The 23,171-nt window shown below is 36.4% G+C and overlaps 1 protein-coding gene and 1 long non-coding RNA gene across 2 annotated transcripts in view; one reads left to right on the top strand and one right to left on the bottom strand.

Annotated features, from left to right (window-relative positions):
* The window catches only part of LOC149137739 (uncharacterized), a 76,251-nt gene extending 72,514 nt beyond the window's left edge, over window positions 1–3,737 (top strand). Inside the window, exon 2 of the long non-coding RNA XR_016243484.1 lies at window positions 2,333–3,737. This is a non-coding gene — a long non-coding RNA (uncharacterized LOC149137739). The remainder of the gene's footprint in view (window positions 1–2,332) is intronic.
* LOC106870289 (uncharacterized) overlaps window positions 1–23,171 on the bottom strand; it is a 300,263-nt gene that overhangs the window by 43,732 nt on the left and 233,360 nt on the right. The window lies entirely within an intron of this gene.

Below are 23,171 nucleotides of genomic sequence, written 5' to 3' on the forward strand. Positions count from 1 at the left end.
AGAGAGAGAGAGAAAGATATATATATATATATATATATATATATATATATATATATAGAGAGAGAGAGAGACAGAGAGAGAGAGAAAGAAAGGTTAGACAGAAAAAAATTGTACTGAACCTCGAATGGAAAGACAAAAAATGTTGTTTATCATGAAGCTTTGCAATAAGTTCTAAGTCGACAAATTATATCATTGTTTTGATGAAAATTGTTCATTGCTTGGACAATATTGGTCAAGTTTAGTAAAATTTAATATGTAGTTAATGCATGAAGTGTCATTGTTGGGCCCAAGGCCCAATGAAGAGCCTTCCACAGTAGCTAGCCTAAAAGCCGCTTGATAGGGCGGTTTTTAAGCTAGTATATATATATATATATATATATATATATATATATATATATATATATATAGGCGTGTATGTATATATGTTGATCTTTCCGACGAAGAGCTACGCCCGAAACGTCATACACTCTCTTTTTCCTTTCCCGAGCGTCCAATAACACTATCCGTATCACGTCGTCACTTTGTTGTTTTTTTGTTATTGTTTTTTTGAACTTATATATATATATATATATATATATATATATATATATATATATATACATAAATATAAATATGTACGTGCGTATACAAAGTCACGCTCGCACAGACACGTACACACACAAGCACACATATGATTGAACACTCTACAGACACACGTAACTCTGACGTAGTTCTCAGGGAGATTCAGCGTTATGCAAAATGTGATAAGGTTGGCCTTGTCCCATTCTGAATGGACTGGAGCAACGTGAAGCAGAGTGTTTTTACTTCAAGGACACAACATGCCGCCAGAAATCGAACTTATGACCTTTCGATCGTGAGCCAAATACACTGACACTATGCTACGCGCCTACACACTCTCACACACACGTATATATATATATATATATATATATATATATATATATATATATATATATATATGTGTGTGTGTGTGTGCACACACAATAAACATATGTATGCATGTATGTATGTATGTATCTTTGGGATGTAGTTAACACATATGTATGCATGTATGTATGTATGTATCTTTGGGATGTAGTTAACACAGGCAAATTCACATTTGGAACTTGAGAAAAGTCTTGCATATTTTTACTGTTCTACTGATAGATTGCACTTGTAATGTACGAATCAGCCGTTCGATTTCTCTTTCTGAAAATCCCAGTTTATCCAGATTCTCCTTTAAGCATTTACTAACAAAACCTAGGGCTCCAATTATTATTGGCATGAATATGAAAGTCATAGTCTGGATATAGAAGCTGAAGGTTTCTTAACTGCAAATGCTCTATTCATTGTCTCTCCTATCAAAAAAAAAAAAAAAAATCTTTATTTGTTTCAGCCATGTGACTGCGCTCATGCTGGGACAAATTAACTTCAGTACTCATGTATGTATGTATGTATGCATAATTTCAGAAGACAAGAACGTGCTGTAGCAAAAGTATGTGGGGTAGTAAAGAGTTATAGAAAAAAAATATTGTTTGCATGCAGGCAACAATAACAAAACAACAACAGCAACAAAATCACCAATATTGGAGTCCGCAAGTACGCAGACAATAGTCTAGAAATATTTATTGACAAGTTAGTTTTACTTTTACTACAATTTCTAGTCTCCTGAAGTTCCACTTGTTTTTCAAGCCGTTTCACATTATTCCTCCAAAACGGTGTTAAACATTAGAACCTACTTTGAGCAATTGAACCCAGCCTTTTGTCCTCGGAATTCTATATTACTGGAAAAAGCGGCGAGCTGGCAGAAACATTAGTACGCCGGGCGAAATGCTTAGCGATATTTCGTCTGCCGCTACGTTCTGAGTTCAAATTCTGCCGAAGTCGACTTTGCCTTTCATCCTTTCCGGGTCGATTAAATAAGTATCAGTTACGCACTGGGGTCGATATAATCGACTTAATCTGTTTGTCTGTCCTTGCTTGTCCCCTCTATGTGTAGCCCCTTGTGGGCAGTAAATAAATAAGAAACGTTAGCATGCCAGTTACGCACTGGGATCGATGTAATCGACTTAATCCCTTGTTTGTCCCCTCTATGTTTATCCCCTCGTGGGCAATGAAGAAATATATGTTACTGGAATCCCTTCCTGCTTATATTTGTCTAAAAATTTTCTTTTAACGTACTTAATTGAACATTTAGCAATACACTAGTCATTGTCTCCTATTAACAACACCAAAAAGAAAAAAAAAGTCTATATTTGTTTCAGACTGCGGCGATGCTGGGACGCTTGCTTGAATGATTTAGTCGAACAAATGGATTTCAGTACTCATGTTTTTTGTTTGTTTTCTTTTTTAGTCTGGTACTAATTCTATCGGTCGCTTCTGCCGAATCGCTAAGTCACGTGAACGTAAACAAGCCAAAACCAGTTGTCAAGCGGTGTTAGTTGACAAAAAACACAAATACAAAGACACACACACACACACACACACACACGCACACATGACGAGCTTTCATGCAGTTTCTGCCTACGACATTCAATCACAAGGCATTATTCGGCAGGAATATAGTAGAAGACACTCGACCAAGATGCTGTGCAGTGGGACCGAACTGAAAACCACGCAGTTGTAAAACGAGCTTCTTATCCACCAGCCATGCTTGCGGCTACTGATGCACGACGTATTAATCATAAATAAAGAAAAACAGAAGAAAAAAACGGAGCATCCCCGAACGATGTGCATGTTCAAGATTACTCATAGTACTGTTATATAATATGCATGTATAAACTGAATAAAATCTAATGTATAACTACTACTACTACTACTACTACTACTACTACTACTACTACTGCTGCTGCTGCTGCTGCTGCTGTTGCTCCTGCTGCTGCTGCTATTTTTATTGCATTCTTTGAAGTATAGTGTCGTTGGGTACAGGTTTCCAACAGACCGAGCATTGATTCACTGCGCTTACGATGGCGAGAATGACAAGGGATTGTCTGAGAAAATCGATTGAAACAAATGCATGCATACATACACACACACATACATACATACATACATACATGCATTTGTTTTGCTTTGTTGGGAACATTAAGAGTTTTGAAAATGAATATTTTTCAGAGGCTGCTGAAGTTCAAATAATGCTATAAGTAATTGCTTATAATATCATGGGTAAAGTAAAAAAAAACAAAACAAAAACAAACAATAACCTTTTCTCAGCCATTTTTTGCCTGTGGACCTCTTTCATTCCAATTTTACTCAACTGGACATCCATAGCCATTCCACACACACACACGCACACACACACACACACACACACATACACACACACACACACACACACACACACACACACACACACACACACACACACACACACACACACATCCTGATGTATTTTTATAATTAAATATTATTAGGAATTCTATAAAAAAATGTATTGTAGAAGTTTAAACAATTCATTGCACATAAATTTTAACAGCAAAATCTTATATGAACCCCGAAGGACCCCATGGACTCAAGTTGTGAACCACTGCTTTAGACGAAAAAAAGTTGATAGAATCACCTACCAGACACCGGACGGCCGCGATGCCGCGATGCCACCACATCAAGGAGACGTTGACAAAAACCAACCATCAAATTTGAGGCTTTATTTATACAAGCGTTAAAAAGAATAAATTTGATTTGTTTCGTTTGAAGTACGAAGAACTCTAAAAATAAGCCATGTTAAGAAAATAAATGCAGAGCTGTAGTAGTTAAACCTCTTTATGTTTACAGTTTATGTCATTAATTTCTACTTGGCCTTTTATCTATCTAGAGTCGATTAAAATATACTACTAATATAATACAGTAATTTCTTGTAACAGCATATTTCCCTCTTAAACAGCACTACCGCTCTGGTAATGCAAAAATCAATATATGTACAAGCTTAAGGCATGACATCTTCCCGATAAAGTGGGATTATCTGCTAATTAAAATTTTATAATAAACAGCATCAGCGGAGAACGAGATGTAACAATTTTGTAATATGCTTTTGAGCAGGTATCATGCTAGTTTTGTTTTAAGACGAGGGTGTTAGACTCCAGAGGAATCCCAGGCAAACATCTCCTCCACTATCAGGTGTAGGTCTCTGCCTGGGATAGATATTTTAATATATTTAGTTTAGCACACAGTTGTTTCAGCTGTTATTTATAGTCAACACTCAGCATTGCAACATTTAGCCAAAAGCAGTAATTTTGTTAAAGCAATCCAACCGTTCAACAATTTCTCCAGACATTGTATAATGTTTTAACAAATCAATTCATTTTTACTAGCATAAAGTCATTATTTATAGATCTATTTTTCATTCTGAAACGAAGTATTTTAGAAAGCATTTTAGCTATAATTATTATTCAATTAACTATACTTTACATAAAGCAACCAGGCGTTATTTAACTTTAAGAAGTTCCTTTGGCGCCATTACAAAATTTGACATGATTTTAAAGAATGTTCTAACTCAACAATATGTGAATAACGTAAAAGAACAAATTCAAATGTTTAAAGAGAATTTTTATAAACATCTTTTTAATTTCCTTTGCAGAGATTGGAAGCACGCATATTCAGCCTTAATAACTGAATCTATACTTCTGAAAAGATAGATCTTATCCTGTATTTGTTCGTTTCATTGTAGGCCAATAAAACATCGTGGATTTTGAAATGATCTACTGCTGCTGTATTTTAAGTTAAAGAAAACAAAATTGAATTATTCAATAGCACTCTCGATTGTACGTGGAGGCACATGGCCTAGTGATTAGAGCAGCGGACTTGAGATCGAGGGATCGCGGGTTTGAATCTCAGACCGGGCGATGTGTGTGCTTTTGAGCGAAATACCTAAGCCCTACGCGGCTCCAGTGGAAGGTAATGGCGAACTTCTGATGACTCTTTCGCCACAACTTTCTCTCACTCTTTCCTCCTGCATCTAGCAACTCACCCGCGATGGACCGGCGTCCCGTCCAGGTGGGGAACCTATACGCCAATGAAACCCGGAAACCGGCCCTTATGAGCCAGGCATGGCTCGAGAAGGAACAAATAACAACAAATGTTGATTCTACAGTGGGACAGAGTTTGTAATAATCATTTGGGTTGTCTATATTTAAGTTCTCCTGGATCGCCTGACGATAGGTTGGCCACATATGGTACCAAACTATCATTCTTTGGGTCATTTGGTCTCTGTTAAAGTTTTCATTTTAATGCTGTGTATCTAGGGTATGTAATCTTTGTGGAGGCTGTCTATGTTCTAGCAAGACTTACGGGTTATGTTTAACTTACAAACGAAATCTTGTAAACTTTAAAGTGTTTTTTGCAGTATAAGTACTCGTCTGAGGTACTTCTTTACAACCAGAGAAATCGAACTGCGAGTAGCTAAATTTGTTTAAGTATATACTCGGCATTCATAAGTGTATGCAATCCGATTCATTTCCTGATCAGCTTAAACGCTTGTAGATTAATGAATGTACAAAAATATGGACAAAGAGAGAATTCTTTTACATGAAGTTATCTCTTTTACTCTTTTACTTGTTTCAGTCTTTTGACTGTGGCCATGCTGCAGCACCGCCTTTAGTAGAGCAAATCGACCCCAGGACTTATTCTTTGGAAGCCTAGTACTTATTCTATCGGTCTCTTTTGCCGAACCTCTAAGTTACGGGGACATAAACACACCAGTATCGGTTGTCAAGCGATGTTGGGGGGACAAACACAGACATACAAACACATACACACATACATATATATATACATATATACGACAGGCTTCTTTCAGTTTCCGTCTACCAAATCCACTCACAAGGCTTTGGTCGGCCCGAGGCTATAGTAGAAGACACTTGCCCAAGATGCCACGCAGTGGGACTGAACCCGGAACTATGTGGTTGGTAAGCAAGCTACTTACCACACAGCCACTCTTACGAAAATGTTTAGCCTTTAAGCAGTGATGTTAGGCACCAAAGATATGGCAGAAGGAAATCAGTTGAAGCATGAAATTAACATAAACGGAGGTAGTACGCGGTTCGTAAGCTTTCGCGTCAGACAAATTGTTACTAATTCTAAAGCATTCGTCAAAAGGGTCTATATGAACTTTGCACATTCCACTTATTCGATACTCTTCAGCTAAGCTGTCTCTGTTGACAGCCACCTCCTATAGTTTTTCAGTGATCATCAGGAAAGTTTCCGCCAAGCCATGAATACCAGAGACTCCTATATCACACATCAGTAGTCTTTAGTTTTTGAAAATTTTGGCAAGAGTAATATAGCCATTGTTAATATCATCAAAGACATCAACGATATTTACTAGACAGCCTGTTAGTCATGTTACTTGAGTATGACGTCTCCGATCTCCTATATTTAAGATCAGAATTTCCCTATCTAATTGTTTCAGTTTGTACTGACGTGGTTGACTTCGACCCATACCACATCAACTCTAGCACTTTCCAAAATAGTTATATCTCCCAGAATATTCCTTTTACAAATTTATGAGCTTCTTACGGTTACTTCGAACAACAAACATTAGTACTCATAGAATACGATCTCATCCTTCAGTTTTCCATTTCTAACCACAAGCATGTGTCATCCACACTAAAATTAGTCATGCCAGGATTGCTCTATCGTATGAACACACATAGAAACTATCTTTCACTCGTGACGTGACAACCTAAACTTCTTCAAAGGCATAGAAGAACAATTACAATTCATTATCAAAGAAACAATCTTGCACTATGCCCTTCTTGAACACTGACGAACGGTTTAGAGCTAGGAAATATTTTACCCATGACAAGTTGTTAGAAAACAGTTACAAAAGTGAAGTAAGTCTTAAACTGGTAGGTTAAGCCCCACGTTTAAGAATGGGGTACTGCAAGTACACAAAAATCCATTCTAGGGCGCATCCAAAAGAAAGCCATTCGCCTGACTGGCAGTCATTCAGTTTCCGACAAGCTTTAATTAATAATTCACAATCACCCTGTTTCTTCTTCCTATATTTTCTGTAAGTACTACAATGGCTTCTGCTCCTCTGAACTTTCCATCTAAGTACCATCCCCTACACACGATTACACAGCACACGTGGATTTCACGTAATTCTCATCTTCTTATAACTTGTACTAAACAATTATCAATCGTCCGTTCCAGGACTGTTGTGATTCTAAACAATCCCATTAATTGATCATGGGGTTGAGGGTTGTGGTGATGGGGGTAATGTAGAGATGGAAGGAACACAGACTGTCACCTTCGATATCCGTCCCCATCCGTTCCCATCCGTCCCCACCCGTTCCATTTTCCACTAATTTCTAGTATTCCTCTTCTCACCCAGAAACTTCAAATCCGCAATGCCATTTTCTCAATTTCCTCGACTTGGTTCGTAATGCAGCAATGATTCAGATATTTTTCAATCAGAGGAAGCTTCAAGCGGTTATGGATACAGCACTGCTACGAGTTCAGTCCATCACCATGACCACTCCTTACATCCACACCTTCTCTTATACCCCCACACCCTCATTATGCTCACATCCTGTAGACATAGACCGATATCATTTTATTATTTTACTTGTTTCAATCATTAGACTGCGGCCATGCTTGGGCACTGCTGGATTCAATTTCTCTTCAACCTTCCAAACAGCTATCTTCCTATTGACACACATATTTCAGCACAACTTCCAGTTTCTACTTTCTAACCTCATAACTATTCCGATCTTTCATGCATCACCTCTATTTCCCTTTAAAAGCGGGCTAACAATCTCTACAACCCTTTTAGTTAGATATTATCTGACTCCAGTCATACCCAACAAAATACTTTCAAGTGAGCTCACCATATATACAATACTTGTTCCAATATCAGCAACACCATAACAAACCTCGACAGCAAATTCCAGTAGCAAACCACCCAAACCTTTAGCTGTAAGACCTCTCCACGTCATATATTGCATCACACACAAACTCTGCGTAGAGATACTTTTTTTTACGTCGGATTGCTCTCCCTACACCTTTGTACCGTTCACAAGGTCAACTCGTTCCTCTACAATTTCAGCATACCTAGCGATGACATTAACTGCCTCTCTATGTCCGGTATTTAAGCATCGCACCCTACCACAGAGCATTTTACTTATGTTTAATTGAACATTTCCTCTGCTTTTCTGAATCCCGCTCCATCATAGCGGTGTCACTCTATTTGCATCACGTAGAATGTTTCTATAAAAATGATTTTACTCTTAGCTTCAATTATAATTCACTCACTGAAAATTATATTTTATCTTACTTTTAATATCTCTATTTCTTTCACGCGTATATATGAACGAACATATGTGAATATATGTGTGAGTTTGAACATGTGTGTGAGTGTGTGTGTGCGTGGGTGTGTGGGTGTGTTTACTCGTAGCTGTGCATACATTTTCATGCAAGCTCGTACAGGTGACTACATTGCATGCGTACGGATGTCATTTGTATATGAATTTATTGATTATCACGGAACTATGCACTCTTGTTGGTTTGTTTGTTTGGTTGTTTAAGTGCATGCGTGCTCTCACGCGCGTGCAAGTGAAAACATATGAGCTGTCAGTGTATATGTGAAACTCTACGCATATGAATGTGTGGGTATTTCTACTCTATGTGTGTGTATGTGTATGTGTGTATGTGAGTGTGAGTTTGTGTGTGAGACAGTATGTGTGTGTGAGACAGTATGTGTGTGTGAGACAGTATGTGTGTGTGTTATCAGCCTGATAATGACTTTTTATGCATTTGTGTCTATAGACGTATATGAATGAAGCTCGTGGCAAGGTTCTTGTTGTAGTCGCTAAAGCTAACAAAACAAAACAGAAAATTCCACCTTCCAGGCCTAAAACTAATATTCTTCGTCTTACATCCACATTCAATCCCATCCTCTCCTAAATTCTTTCCTCCCTCCCCTCTCCTACAACTTTCCTCACTCCGACTTTTTCTCTCCAATGCATGTACAACAACTCATTCTCTTTTATTTTCTGTCATTTTCCTCTTTGCTCACGTTCTCGTAGACTAAGTTCGAAAAAAAAAAAAAAAATTCTCGCTTCCTTCTTCGGAATTTGTCCGAAACATCGGTATCTCTTCGTACACTGGTATATGAACTTAAGCGCACAGACTTGATCATACGACCTTTACACTCCATTAATAAATACAATTTTTCACAACTCAAACCAACACCAGTCTGGCAATGTGTTTTTAAGTGTATGGATTTTGACGAAGTTTTTCCATGTCTTCATAACAAAATTTACTGATTTTTCTTTTACATAAAAAACTACCTGTAAAAAAAAAAATCATCAATAGACTTCCCCTGTAAGAATCATATAAATAAATTATATTTTCAATAGATTTATTTTGGCTTTGATTCCAAACCTCAGTCAATATGATATTGATCTGATACATAGGTGTCTAAGCGGAATCAGTGTGCATTACAGAATAACCAACTTCTAGAGATAAAAAAAAACTGATAAGTTACATTTATTTCCCTGCCGGTTTTTATATCTGCAATATAATCTAGTTACCCTTTAGATATTTTCCTGCCTTGTCTCACCAACCAATTTTTGGCAATCTAAACACACTAACAACCCTTACACGCGCGTATTCTTCGAAATTATATTGTTGAGTAAGCTACATCAATCGCTCTTTCCACGGTCGATGTTCATACCTGTCAATACTTGGAACTCACTATGCAGGGTTTGAATTTTAATAATTGTGTTATTTTCTTCTTAGAGTAAAGGATTATAAAGGAGCAGCAATAGTCCAAATGGGATCAAATACGAGTGGAGGCTGGTGACACTCGGGTTTCTAAGATGGAATTTTCTCAACATCAAGAGTACAATGACCTAGGGTCTCATTTGTTCATAAGTAATCATGGGTTTTTGTACCTGGGCAAGGTTCTAATGATGGAAAACTTTGTCGTTCCCATGCATGCAATCTTTTCTGTCCCTGCATCAATCATATCCAGCTGAGAGCAATGCTTTTACCGCTTGGCATCAGTGTCATAGCAAGTATTGCCGGCAGAACGCAAAGTGCGAGAACAGAATTAGCAAGGCACCTCAACCGACGTTCTCTGACTGTTTCGCAAATTTAAGGCGGCGAATCGGCAGAGTCGTTAGAACATCGGATAGAATACTTCGCGGTATTTGTTCGGATTCTCTGCGCTCTGAGATCAAATGTTGTCGAAGTCAAGGTTTACCTTTCATCAATTCGGGGGAGGGGGGTCTATAAAAAACTGTCTCGATTATAGCCGATTTCAGGTAAATCGGTTCAAAGTGCCAAGAATCGCATTTGCTAAATCGATTAGTGTTTCGATTAAAATATTAGAATACATACGAACAAACGAAGAAGCTTGTACGTGATCGCTCGACCTGCTAGAAACAGCAACCAAACCTCACACGAATCGCACACTATCGTCTTGATTAATGTAATCCTAAATACACTCATTGCAAAAATAAAAAAAAGATTGTTCGTTGAATCGTTAGGAGATCGGGAAAACGCCTTGCGCTATTTATCCCAGGTCTCTTTACAAGCTGAGTGCGTATCTAACTGAAGTGGACTTTGCCTTTCATTTCCCTGGGTCGATACAGTTAAATAGTGGTGAAGTATTGGGGTCGATGTAATCAACTAACACATGCCTCTCAAAACTTTTGTTGCGCTTAAGCCTAAATTAGAGAACATGATAGGCATGTTAGATTTAAGATGACTTGGAGTTATCCTACAACAACAACTATTTACTAGACACACCATTCTTATTTCTTTATTGCCCACAAGGAGCTAAACATAGAGGGGACAAACAAGGACAGACAAAGGGATTAAGTCGATTACATCGACCCCAGTGCGTAACTGGTACTTAATTTATCGACCCCGAAAGGATGAAAGGCAAAGTCGACCTCGGCGGAATTTGAAAAGACACCATTCTGTAATGTGTTTGCTTCGATTGTGTCTATTTCTTAAATAACGCCGAGAATATACAGACACTAAATAAACATCGTAGTTAAATCTGTACGAGCCAACGAGAGCGCTTATACATGATTAATCGATTTGTTAAAATAGTAGCTAAACGTTTCTCAAATTACACTCTGCCGACTTCAAAAGGATAATCGCGTACTGGATGCACAATGCTTGGAAGGAAAACAGGATAGCCTTGATTGAAACATTTTTAATGGTAGAGATGAGTTAGAGCTAAACACGAACGACTACGACGACAACTGCTACCACAACAACTACGACGACAACTGCTACCACAACAACTACGACGACAACTGCTACCACAACAACTAAATCTACTCAGATCGGATATCATTAAGCCAACATAGCTTTTAGATAAAATAGATGACAGTAGAGACGCCGTATGTTCCTAGATACCAATATTTCAATTTTACTTAATATATAAAAATCTGAAAAATTTCTGTTATATTTAGCAGCCATAAATAGAGAGACAGTGACAAAGAATTTTGCTTTTGTATTTTAATACTGCGTTCACACATTAGCAACACTTTCTCACTTTCGTTTTGTCTTGATTGTTATTATTTAGGTGCCCAGGCGGCTAATTGGTTGAACTGTAAACGTATAGAATACATGGCTTAGCAGTATTGCTTCTGGCTCTTGACATTCTGAGTTCAAGTCGACTTTGCCTTTCATCCTTTCGGGGTCGATAAAATAAAGTATCCATCAAGTACTGGGGTAGATAAAATCGACTAATATGTTCTCATCAAATTTCAAGCCTTATACTCATAAGAGAAAGAATTATTTGGGTACTTGAGGCGGTAAGCTGGCAGAATTGTTAGCTCTTTACGTTCTGAGTTCAAACCCCACCGAGGTTTGATAGTGTCGACAACACCCTCCCAAACACTGTTGGTCTTGTACCAAAATTTGAAACCTTTATTTCGGTACTCGCGAATAATTATATTTGCTTTCATTGTATGCTGTACAAGGGATTATAAAGTGTCGCCTACCACCTGCAAATATTGTCTAAGTAAATTATTCGTTCTTGAAATGTCGAGTAAATATGACGCATATCTCAGTCTCATGCTACATTAACATACGAGATTACCCCGCCCCCCACCTCACCCTGATTGCGTTGATTGACTAATGGACTGTACAACGATCAGTTCTGAATTCTCTTTCCCGGCACAAGCATTAACGGACGTGTGTTTGTGTGATTCCGTGCTCTAGACATGCTCAAGCTGTCAGGTTGTCTCAAAATTTAAGCCATAAGACTAAACTAAAAATAAAAAAAGATAATTTTTTTAACAAACTTATAGAAAGAAGGTTAATCCGAAAACAAGCGATTGTTTTAATATAAAGCTAGCTTCCATTATTGAGAAGTGAATATAACAAAGTATTGCTGCTGTATGATGCTGTATGATGTAGAGTTTGGTCTTTTGATGGAAAATCAATGGAAGAAAAAAACATCAAAACAAAACACTGAATAAAATAAGAAAAGAATCAAATAAAAATAACACTATTAAAAAAAAAATGATGTATTATTTGGAAGTACAACAGACACATCCGAAGAATTGTTCTTTGCCAAAGAAAGACAAAATAATTAAAAAAATATTTATATTTGTATGAAAGAACATGTGAAGCAACGAAAAGGCAAGACAAAGAATACATCATTAATGAAATCGATGCCAAAAGAAAGAAAGAAATAGACAGAAACGAATTTAATTCTTTGATTGAGGTTTCTTCAATCTAAGCTGAAATCGGTTTTTTTTTATTGAGATATAAAAAAATAATATGAGTTGCAGCAGTAGCAGCAGCAGAAGCAGCAGAAACCGCAGAAGTAAGAGAAGACAATAACAACGACAAAAACAACTAGGACCACTACAACTTCAAGATCAGCATGAAAGAAAATAAATCTGACTGGAAAACTCTTGGAATGAACCAAGATGACGAAGAAATTATCAGTGAGCAGAAAACTGGTACAATTCAAAATTTTCAGAACTCAGTCTTGTATTTTATTATTCGATTTTTTTTTTAAATCGTGAAAGAAATTCTGAAGAATAAATTTAATGTCTCAGCAGAGATGCCTGATTGCAGTGCTAACGCCGAGAAAAAAGCGTTTATCCGATAAAGCGTAAAAGAAGTATATCCAGTCAAAATTTATTTAGATATTCAAATATTTGCACTCTATACTTTGAAACATTTGTTTTATTCTCCATTCCTTATTATATCATATAAAGTTCGGCAAGTAGAAGCTCAGGACAACGATTTGTAAAATTTCTGCTTCCAATAAGATATAACACCCTAGTTTCAGTATTGAGTACTTCTTTTCTCCTTCTTCACACGTGTGAGTTTACTCACACAAATACACGTGCGTGCCTACCCCATACATACACATATATGTATGTACGTATGTATTATGTATGTATATGTGTGTATGTGTGTGCGTGCGTGCGTGCGTGTGTATGCGCGCGTGTGTGTGTGTGTGTACGTATGTATGCGTGTGTGTATGTATGTATGTATGTATGTATGCATGTCTATAGGCATGTCTATAGGCATGTCTATAGGCATGTCTTTATAAATATATGTTTAGTATTAATTTGTTAATTTATCGAAAACATTTGATCAGTATATATATAATTGAACGAAAAACAATAAATCTAAGTATCTGTTTCTCAAATCATCTATTAATGGAAATCTAGCAAATATTCGTAATACTGAAAATAGGCTAAAGGAAAGAAGTTACTTTGTCAAGTTTTATTAAAATAATGACTTTTTTAATAGCGGAATGTCACACTGTGTGTGTGTGTGTGTGTGTGTGTGTGTGTGTGTGTGTGTGTGTGTGTGTGTGTGTGTGTGTGTGTGTGTGCGTGCGTATGTGTAATGTTAAAACCAGCGTAGTTTATGCTAATGTACTTTTACGACCTTTATCAAAGTTGTTTCAAAACCTGTGCTGACTGAATTATATTTGAAAATGAAGCTAATGTTTTTGCTGTGCGAAGAAATTAGCAACTCAACAGAATTATAAAAACGCCGAAGATCTCATGTTACGAGTAACTGCATATGAATACTCCACTATACTAATTTATCCTACTTTACAAGACAGTAATAACAAACAGATACATTAATGCGTTATCGGTAACATCATTAATAGGAGGAATTTTCCTCGACCTCAGTCAATTAGATTTCAAAGTAATTTTAACACTCTAAGGCAAGAACACTACTTTTGATGGTGTCAAACAGTCTCAAGGAAGATAGCCTAATGCTGTTTGGGAATATACAAAAAGTTTTTGTATTCGGACTTTAGATCACTAAAGTATATATCTTAAACACAATATATAAAATGAAACATTAATTTTACATTTTAGCACAAGGACAATAATTTCGAGGGAGTGGTAAGTCGATTACATTGGCTTCATTGCTTGCCTGGTTCGCTTTTTGTCGACTCCGAAATAATGAAAGGCGAAGTCGGACACGGTGGCATATGAACTCAGAACATAAAGTTAGGAAAAATACTACTAAGCATTTTGTCCGGCGTGCTAACGATTCTGTCAGCTCGCCGCCTTAATTAAGCATATAAATATTAATTATAACTAAATCAACTTGTATACATTAGATACTAATTAATAAAAAAATTAAACATGCTATAATAACATTCATAAACTGTAAACATTGATGTATAAGAAGACAACGGAAAACAAAAACTTCAAATAAATAATTAACATTGAATTAACTTATATAAACATATATGAATAATTAAATACTAATTTCCGATCGTTTCAAGTAGTTTTAGAAAATATAGTCTGACGCTATGATAAATGGAATATACAAACAAGAAGTAAATTCTTAAATTCTCATAGCACAATAATTTCAGATCTCGTATCATCAGATCTCGTATACATACATACATACATACATACATACATACATACATATATATAATAATAATAATAATAATAATAATAATAATAATAATAATAATAATAATAATAATAATAATAATATTAGGGACAAAATCCAAAATTACAGGTAAAAACTCAATTTATATATATATATATATATATATAAGAAGAAAAAAAGAAGGTTTAAAAACACCAGGCAGATATCAATAAAGCATTCAGTTTTAAACGAATTTGTTTAACTATATCAAACAATCAGACACCAATAGATTCAAGTAGAATACACATCCAAGGTTATTCCTCATGTATGACAAGTGGATCCAAATATCATTTGGAAGTATTTCGAGAAATTCAGAGAATGAGATAGCAAAAATACATATAGGCGCTGGAGAGGCTGTGTGGCAAGCAGCTTGCTAACCAACCACATTGGTCCAGGTTCAGTCACACTACGTGGCACCTTGGGCAAATTTCTTCTGCTATAGTCTCGGGCTGACCAAAGCCTTGTGAGTGGATGTGGTAGACGGAAACTGAAAGAACCCCGTCGTATATATATATATATATATATATATATATATATATATATATATATATATATATATATGTATGTATGTATGTATGTATGTATACGTTTGTGTGCCTGTGTTTGGTCTGCCACCTTCGCTTGACAACCGATGTTGGTGTGTTTACCTCCCCGTAACTTAGCGGTTCGACAAAAGAGATCGATAGAATAAGTACTAGGCGGTATTTCGTCTGCCGTTACGTTCTGAGTTCAAATTCCGCCGAGGTCGACTTTGCCTTTCATCCTTTCGGGGTCGATAAATTAAGTACCAATTACGCACTGGGGTCGATGTAATCGACTTAATCCGTTCGTCTGTCCTTGTTTGTTCCCTCTATGTTTAGCCCCTTGTGGGCATAGGCTTACAAATAATAAGTTCTGGGGGCGATTTGTTAGAATAAAGGCGGTGCTCCAACATGGCCGCAGTCAAATGACTGAACAAGTAAAAGAATAAAAGAATAGAGAAAATTACATCTTTAATTGTAGAATTCACCTGATAAAACCTACAATTTGTTCTGTTTTATTAACATATTTAGATACAGAAAATACTGAAATTAACATTTTCGAAAATACATGTTAAAACGTTTTCTAGGCGATCCAAAATTAGTTAAAATCAGTGTGAACTAAGGAAATGTTTTCAGTACACGAACGTATACAAAAAGAACTCTGAGAAGAAATATAATCTAAGAAAAGCTATTTTTGTATTCAATTCTTGGTGACGTCAGTAGTTAACGAACGACTAAACAATAAACATAAGAATTCTACGTTGGGATAATTAGAAATCGTGCAGTGTGATCTAACCAACAAATTCATGGCTATGCGTTTGCGAATCGATTTGCTTAACCACACATCCAAGCTTCCACTAAAAGTTTATTGTTTGTTTTATGGTGTTCGCCACTTCAGTCTTTTACTTTTTTTCCTTAACTACTCACAAAATATTGTATTGTCGAAGTAGGGATATGAGAACTCCTGACGTCAACTCCTTTCAAAAATGCAATAACAGTGCAAATGTAATAAAACAGTTTCCGTCAGGAATCAAAATTGCACTGTAGACTTAAGTTTCCTGGAGTGCTTGCTTTTAACTTTGGTGTTTGCTAAACGCCAGCTTTCGAGGTGTTACCTGCATAAGTGTTGCTGAAACACGTGTCAATTTACAGCCTGTTTAACTCTTTCACCCTTTTATTTGAGCTACGAGGTAAGTGGGGATAGGATTTGCACAATTGAGTCTGCAGAATAGAATGTGAGTGAGGGGATGTAAACTCGTGATAAGAATAGCATCCGCTTCTCTTGCTGAGTAAATAATTCTTTCTAGTTTTGGTACAAGACCACCGATTTTACGGTGGTGGTTGAATCCATTACACCGGCGCGAGTGCTCATATGGTTACTTATTTTATTGACCCTGAATGTATAAAAGACAAAGCCGACTTCGGTGGCATTTGACATTAGAAAGTAAAGAGCCAGAAGAAATGCCGCTGAACATTTTATCCGGCGTGGTAACAATTCTGCCAGCTCACCGCTTTGACTAAATAATAAATTTCAGAGCTTGGTCCCTAAAGAACCGTAAATTATACGAACGAGCAGATAGATCAGGTTGACATTCTGAGATATTTCACAAGCACAGCGATAATGTGTATTAATGGAAACAAATACAGCTGAGTTTTATTCATAATTAAACAAACAAACGTTGTTGTTAATGAAAAACTGCGAGAGTTCTGAGACCAAAGTGAGCAACTTTAATATAAAACATCAGAAAAGAGAAACACGCTTTATCTAATTATCACGTGAAACAAAGATGATCAAGTTCTAGAAAACAGATAAATATAATCATTCGATGATTGAATCAGCATGGTACGACTGATCAATAAATGACACTTTTAGAAATAACAATACAATACATAATCATCATTTCTAAATTTTCATGGCAACATAATTGCAGATATCGTATCACATGTGTTATAAATATGTCGTCTGTTGCTATGTTCTGTTTTTCGGTATGTGTGGAGTGATTTAAACCTGTAGGTGGTCTTCTCTCTTTCTTTCCCTTTCAACTCCATTTCCACTTAGCTTGATTTGAAAGGTAAAAAATTAAGAATGAAGACATTTTTAAATCAATAAATTAATAATTGAATAAATAAATATACTTCGTGTGTATTACGAGGTGCTAAAAATATCAAATGTCTCATATTTTCTCTAAATAGCAACAATTGGACGGCTAAAAGAAATGCATGCTTCAGTTAAATCGTCATAGTATTTCAAAATGAAATGAAAGAATTGCTTATAGTTTTGAAACAAATAGAAATTAACAACTTAGAATGTAATGTAGCTGGATATATTTGATTGAAGTAGAATTAGCGAAGTCAAGTTAATGCAAGCTATTATCCATCATTGCATTATATCAATTAGGTGTGAAGCTTTAATGTTTACAGAGATGTTACAAAAGCTTCCCATGAAAATTACCTGCTTTTAAGAGACTCGTAAAAAAACACCCAAAATTTATCCCCCCACATTACCTGCGTTTGTTCAACTTATGAGAAAATGATGTAACATTCAAATATCTTGTTTAAAGTATTGCATAAAACATTTAGTTAATGCTACACATAGTAACCAACGACTAGAAATCTTAAGATCTTTATAATATGTAGGGTAAAAAAATATTGATTTCAAATTTTGGCACAAGGCCAGCAGTTTTGGGAGAGGGGGCCAAGTCGAGTAAATCGACCCCGGGCACTTATTTTATCATCCGAAATGATGAAAGGCAAAGTGAACATCGACGGAATTTGAACTCAGAACGCGAAGACGGGCGAACTGCCGCTAAGAATATTTCCTCTCGTCACCTTTGGATAAAGAAATGTTCATTTTAAATGTGTATATTCTGCATACCTTTTTTACTCTTTGATTTAAATTTCAAACTTCAAAACTGCCTAAACTTAATTTAGTCTGTTAGAGGTTGTCTCCAATATGGCAGTTAACCAGCAGGGATATACCACGTATTCAGTTGGAAATTACCAGATTATTTGTCAATGCACTCCCCTCACCTTGTGAACCACTGTTTTATTCTTCATTGTATCATCTTTTAACTAAGAACGGGCTGTTTGAAAGATAGGAATATTTATGCGGTGATTCAAAGCAAGATATGCTAGAGTGGTTTCTACTTCGTGTTCACCAATGGGAAAGCGAAAATTTGAAGTTATCCCGGTAAGCTAAATTATTATTCATAAATTGTATAGCTTTCTTGCAACTAATACTTGTGAGCTAGATTGGTAGACAGGGTTATTCACGCTACGGTATAGCATATTAACACACACACACGCACGCACGCACACACGCACACACACACACACACACACACACACACACACACACACACACACACACACACACACACACACACACACACACACATTGAGCTACATCCATATTTATTTAATCTCACTGTGAAATTACACCGTCAATGGCTCTTTCGGTAGCTTGGCTTCAAGAGCAAACTGACTGATTTCATTACAGCCCATCAAGATTCGCTTAACTACTCTTCTGAAAATGCCGAAATAAAATCGTGGACGATCACTAATTACAATATAAGGACTATTTCATACCAAGGACTACAAATGGACATGATACCTTATATTTATTTATAGCTTACTCATAGACAAGCATCATTGAAAATAAGTGTCAAGAACAACAGACAACAGATACTATGAAAACAAGTTTAGTAAGCGGTGATATGGCGGTGCATTTATGAAGCTCGTTTGCACCACGTGTTATCAGGCGCAGATTCTCTACGCAGTACCATAGGCTGTGAGTGAATCTGGTAGAAGGACAGTTTGGAAACACGTCTTATACATACATGCATGCATACATACATACATACATACATACAGACAGACAGACAGACAGACAGACAGACAGACAAAAGAGTTATTCACGCTGCGGTATAGTATATTAATGCACACACACACACACACACACACACACATACACACACACACACACACACATACACACACACACATCTTTTAACTACCAAGTGTCGAAGTGCATCGTTTGACCAAGTTTGCATACATGAGGTTGTTAACATCATAAGACTTGGAAACCAGCTCCTTGAGCAAAATTCCTTGTCTGATAACTTAGAATACATGCCCAAAGAAGTCGCACAACTCTACCGCAATGTATCATCAGATGCAATGACGAGCCTATATGAGCAGAATTCTATGCATGGATATGTTAGTAGAAAGCTCCGAGATGATAGTATCATTGATCATCAAAGCAGTCTATTATGGACCAATAGCCGGATTATTACCTCCCACTTTGAAGGATATGCGTTTGCAATCCAAGAACAGGAAATATCAACCAAATTCCTGATGCACAAAAGGGATAGAGATGCAGGAAAATCAGTAAAATGTGACAACCGATACAGACTTTGTGGAGTTAACACCGAAGATATCACCCACATCATAAGCAGTTGTCCGAAAATGTCATCACGATATTATCTATCGATTAGACATGATGTTGTAGCTAGGACACTCTATAATGAAATCCGTCGGAAGGATAAACCCGAGGACAAAGAAATAAGAACCCACAGTATGGCAGAAATCTACAGTTACTCTATCCAGATTACAAGTTCAGGTTTATACCTGTAATTATTGGTGCATGGGACTTGTAACACACTGCCTAAATACCAATCTTGAGAAATTAGGTTTCTCAAAACCAGAAAGGAAAAAGCTATTTCGAAGACTGCAGACCCAATCCATCACTGGAACTGTAAAACCTGTAAAACTTTCCAGAAGTTTATCATTTAAATATATATGAGCATATCTAGATATGGAACTATATGCATACATACATAAAGCAAAACATACAAATCTTCACACATACATACATACATACATACATACATACATACATACATACCTACCTAAAAAAATACCCTGCTGTTGATGTTGAAATTCCAATGAAGGAGCCTTGGATCTAGGTTAGGAACCGACTCTTTCTCTATTGGCAAGAAATCTTGAAATAAAACTGAACGATGACTATATATATATGTGTGAGTGTGTGTGTATGCATGTATGTATGTATGTATGTATATATATATTCTTTATCTTATGATATTTACTTTGTATTATATTATACTCATTTATTGTGCTTTTAATTATTAATTTTTCTATATGTGATAGTGGATTTTCATCGATGAGTTCATGAAACTTGGTTCTTTTCCCTAAAACTATATATACATACATATATATATATATATATATATATATATATATATATATATATATATATATATATATATATATATATATATATATGTATGTATCTCTCTCTCCCCCTCTGTCTGTCTGTCTATCTGTCTGTCTGTCTGTCTGTCTGTCTCTGTCTGTCTGTCTCTGTCTATGTCTCTCTGTCTCTCTGTCTCTCTGTCTCTCTGTCTCTGTCTCTCTGTCTCTCTGTCTCTCTCTCTCTCTCTCTCTCTCTCTCTCTATATATATATATATATATATATATATATATATATATATATCGCTCAGCCTGTGCAAGACTAAAAACCTAGTGTAGAACTCAATAACGTATGTTTCAGATCAAAGTGTTAGATGACTATGGAGCGGTAATAAGAAAAAGAGATGACATAGGAAAAACAATTTTATGTAATGAATTTCTTAAGTTTACAGGGAATTCTTAGTTGAGTGCCCGAAAAACATCCTGTAGCATCATCGGAACCTCGAATATGAAGTGCAATTTACTTTGGAAAAAAAGGATCACGTATATATATATATATATGCACTATTGGTGCATTAATTAACTATGTATAGGCCTTGCTGTGAGGTTAACAGTAGTTGGTAATTTAAGAGTAAAACGTTGTTTAATATATTCAGATAAGATAAGAGAAGGAATGGAGCAACATGTAACAATTAGACGTTGATCATTAGTATTGAATGATCATAGCTTAATTATAGTTAAGATAACATTTACAGCTGTTTCAGTTTGTTGTTTTTGAGGCAGACTCGTGTTTATCTCGTTCCATGTAACAAACATCATCAGAATAATTTGAACTTTACCAGAGGAGTAAGGCTTTCCATTGTAAGCGGTGGGTGAAGTCTGTTAATTTTGCAATCATTTCTTTTAGATATATATTTCTTGGTGGAATTGGTATATCCTTTAATGATGCTTCTATTGTTTTTTTTTTGCTCCTCTGGTGAAGTTCAAATTATTCTGATGATGTTTGTTACATGGAACGAGATAAACGCAAGTTTACCTCAAGAACAACAAACTGAAACAGCTGTAAATGTTAACTTAACCATAATTAAACTATGCTCATTCAATCCTAATGATCACCTTCTAATTATTACGTGTTGCCCCATTTCTTCTCTTATCTTATTGATGTGACACTACTCTATCCTTCTCCATCCTTCTCCATCCTTCTCTAATTCCCTTTTCCTCCCCTCCAACTTTCGCCGTTTGCTATCTGTCTCTCTCTCCCCTCTTTCTCCTTTTCTCTCTTTCGTTGCTCACACGGGACCATCGTCCATCTTTCTTTTCCTCACGTGACCATTTTTCTTTTCCTGCACGGACTTTCAAAAGACTGCACGTTTTATTTCTCTCTCTCCCATCTTTTCTGTCTTCAAAGAAAATATTTCTGCCAGCGTTCACTATTTTCCTCTCGTTCTGGTCTAACGATCCTCCATGTTTGTTTTCGTTCGGTTTCCTTGTATGTCTCCACCGTTCTATTTTTGTTTCCAGTTTTGACCTTCCATCAATCCTAAATTTTATTTCAAAATTTCCGGGAGCAACTGTCTTTGAAGACACCTATTGTTGTTGGATGTTCGAAATGAGGAGTAGATAGACAGCCGACAACTGTGTTTACTTGTCCTATTTTTACGTATTTTATGTTGTTTGCACAGTTGGTGACGTCCTGTACCCATATATGCACACACACAAAAATATGTGTGTGTGTGTGTGTGTGTGTGTGTGTGTGTGTGTGTGTTTGTGTGTGTATGTGTGTGTGTGTGTGTGAGCGTGTACACGTGTGAGTGTATGACCACCGCTCAAAAGCTTTACAACCTGTGTTGATTTGCCGTTCGGTAAAAGAAACTGATAAAAGAAGTACTTAAAAAAATATATACACAATTATTGAGGGCAATTTATTCAACTAAAACCCTTCAAGGTAGTGCCATAGAGAGCTTCAGCCCAACGACAGAAACAAATGAAAGATAAGACAATAAAAGATATGCCGCACGTGTGTCTTTTACAGTGTTCTGTCGTGAGCCGTCGACTCTTCGTTTGAGCAGTTGGTTGGCAAACGCATCGACCTAGAAATCTGTGACTTATTATTCTCAAACAATAAACGTTAATTAGAAAGATGTACTTAGCCGATAACTAGGAATACCAGAAACTTGCAATGATTAGTTTGAACGAAAATCGACGTTTGTATTTCAGACTTGTCACTTTGTTCTAATTAATGTCTTAAAACATTGTTAAATTTGAAACCAATAAACAAACAAACTTGGAGTATGTAAATAACACATTGTAAGAGCAGGCGTGGCAATGTGGTTAAGAAATTAGCTTTGCAACTACATGGTTGAGGCTTCAGTGTCACTGTATGGAACCTTGAGTAAGTGCCTTTTACTATGCCTTGTGAGTAAACTTGGGAGAAGGAAACTGTGTGGAAGCCCGTCGTACACGCATACACGCATACCTACACACACACCCATATATTCTCGTACATATACCTATGAATGTGTGTTTTCGTGTCTATATTTGTTACCCCACTCGACAACCGGTGTTGGTTT

Source organism: Octopus bimaculoides, chromosome 1 (genome assembly GCF_046866305.1).
Source record: "Octopus bimaculoides isolate indiv1 chromosome 1, ASM4686630v1, whole genome shotgun sequence".
NCBI lineage: Eukaryota > Metazoa > Mollusca > Cephalopoda > Octopoda > Octopodidae > Octopus > Octopus bimaculoides.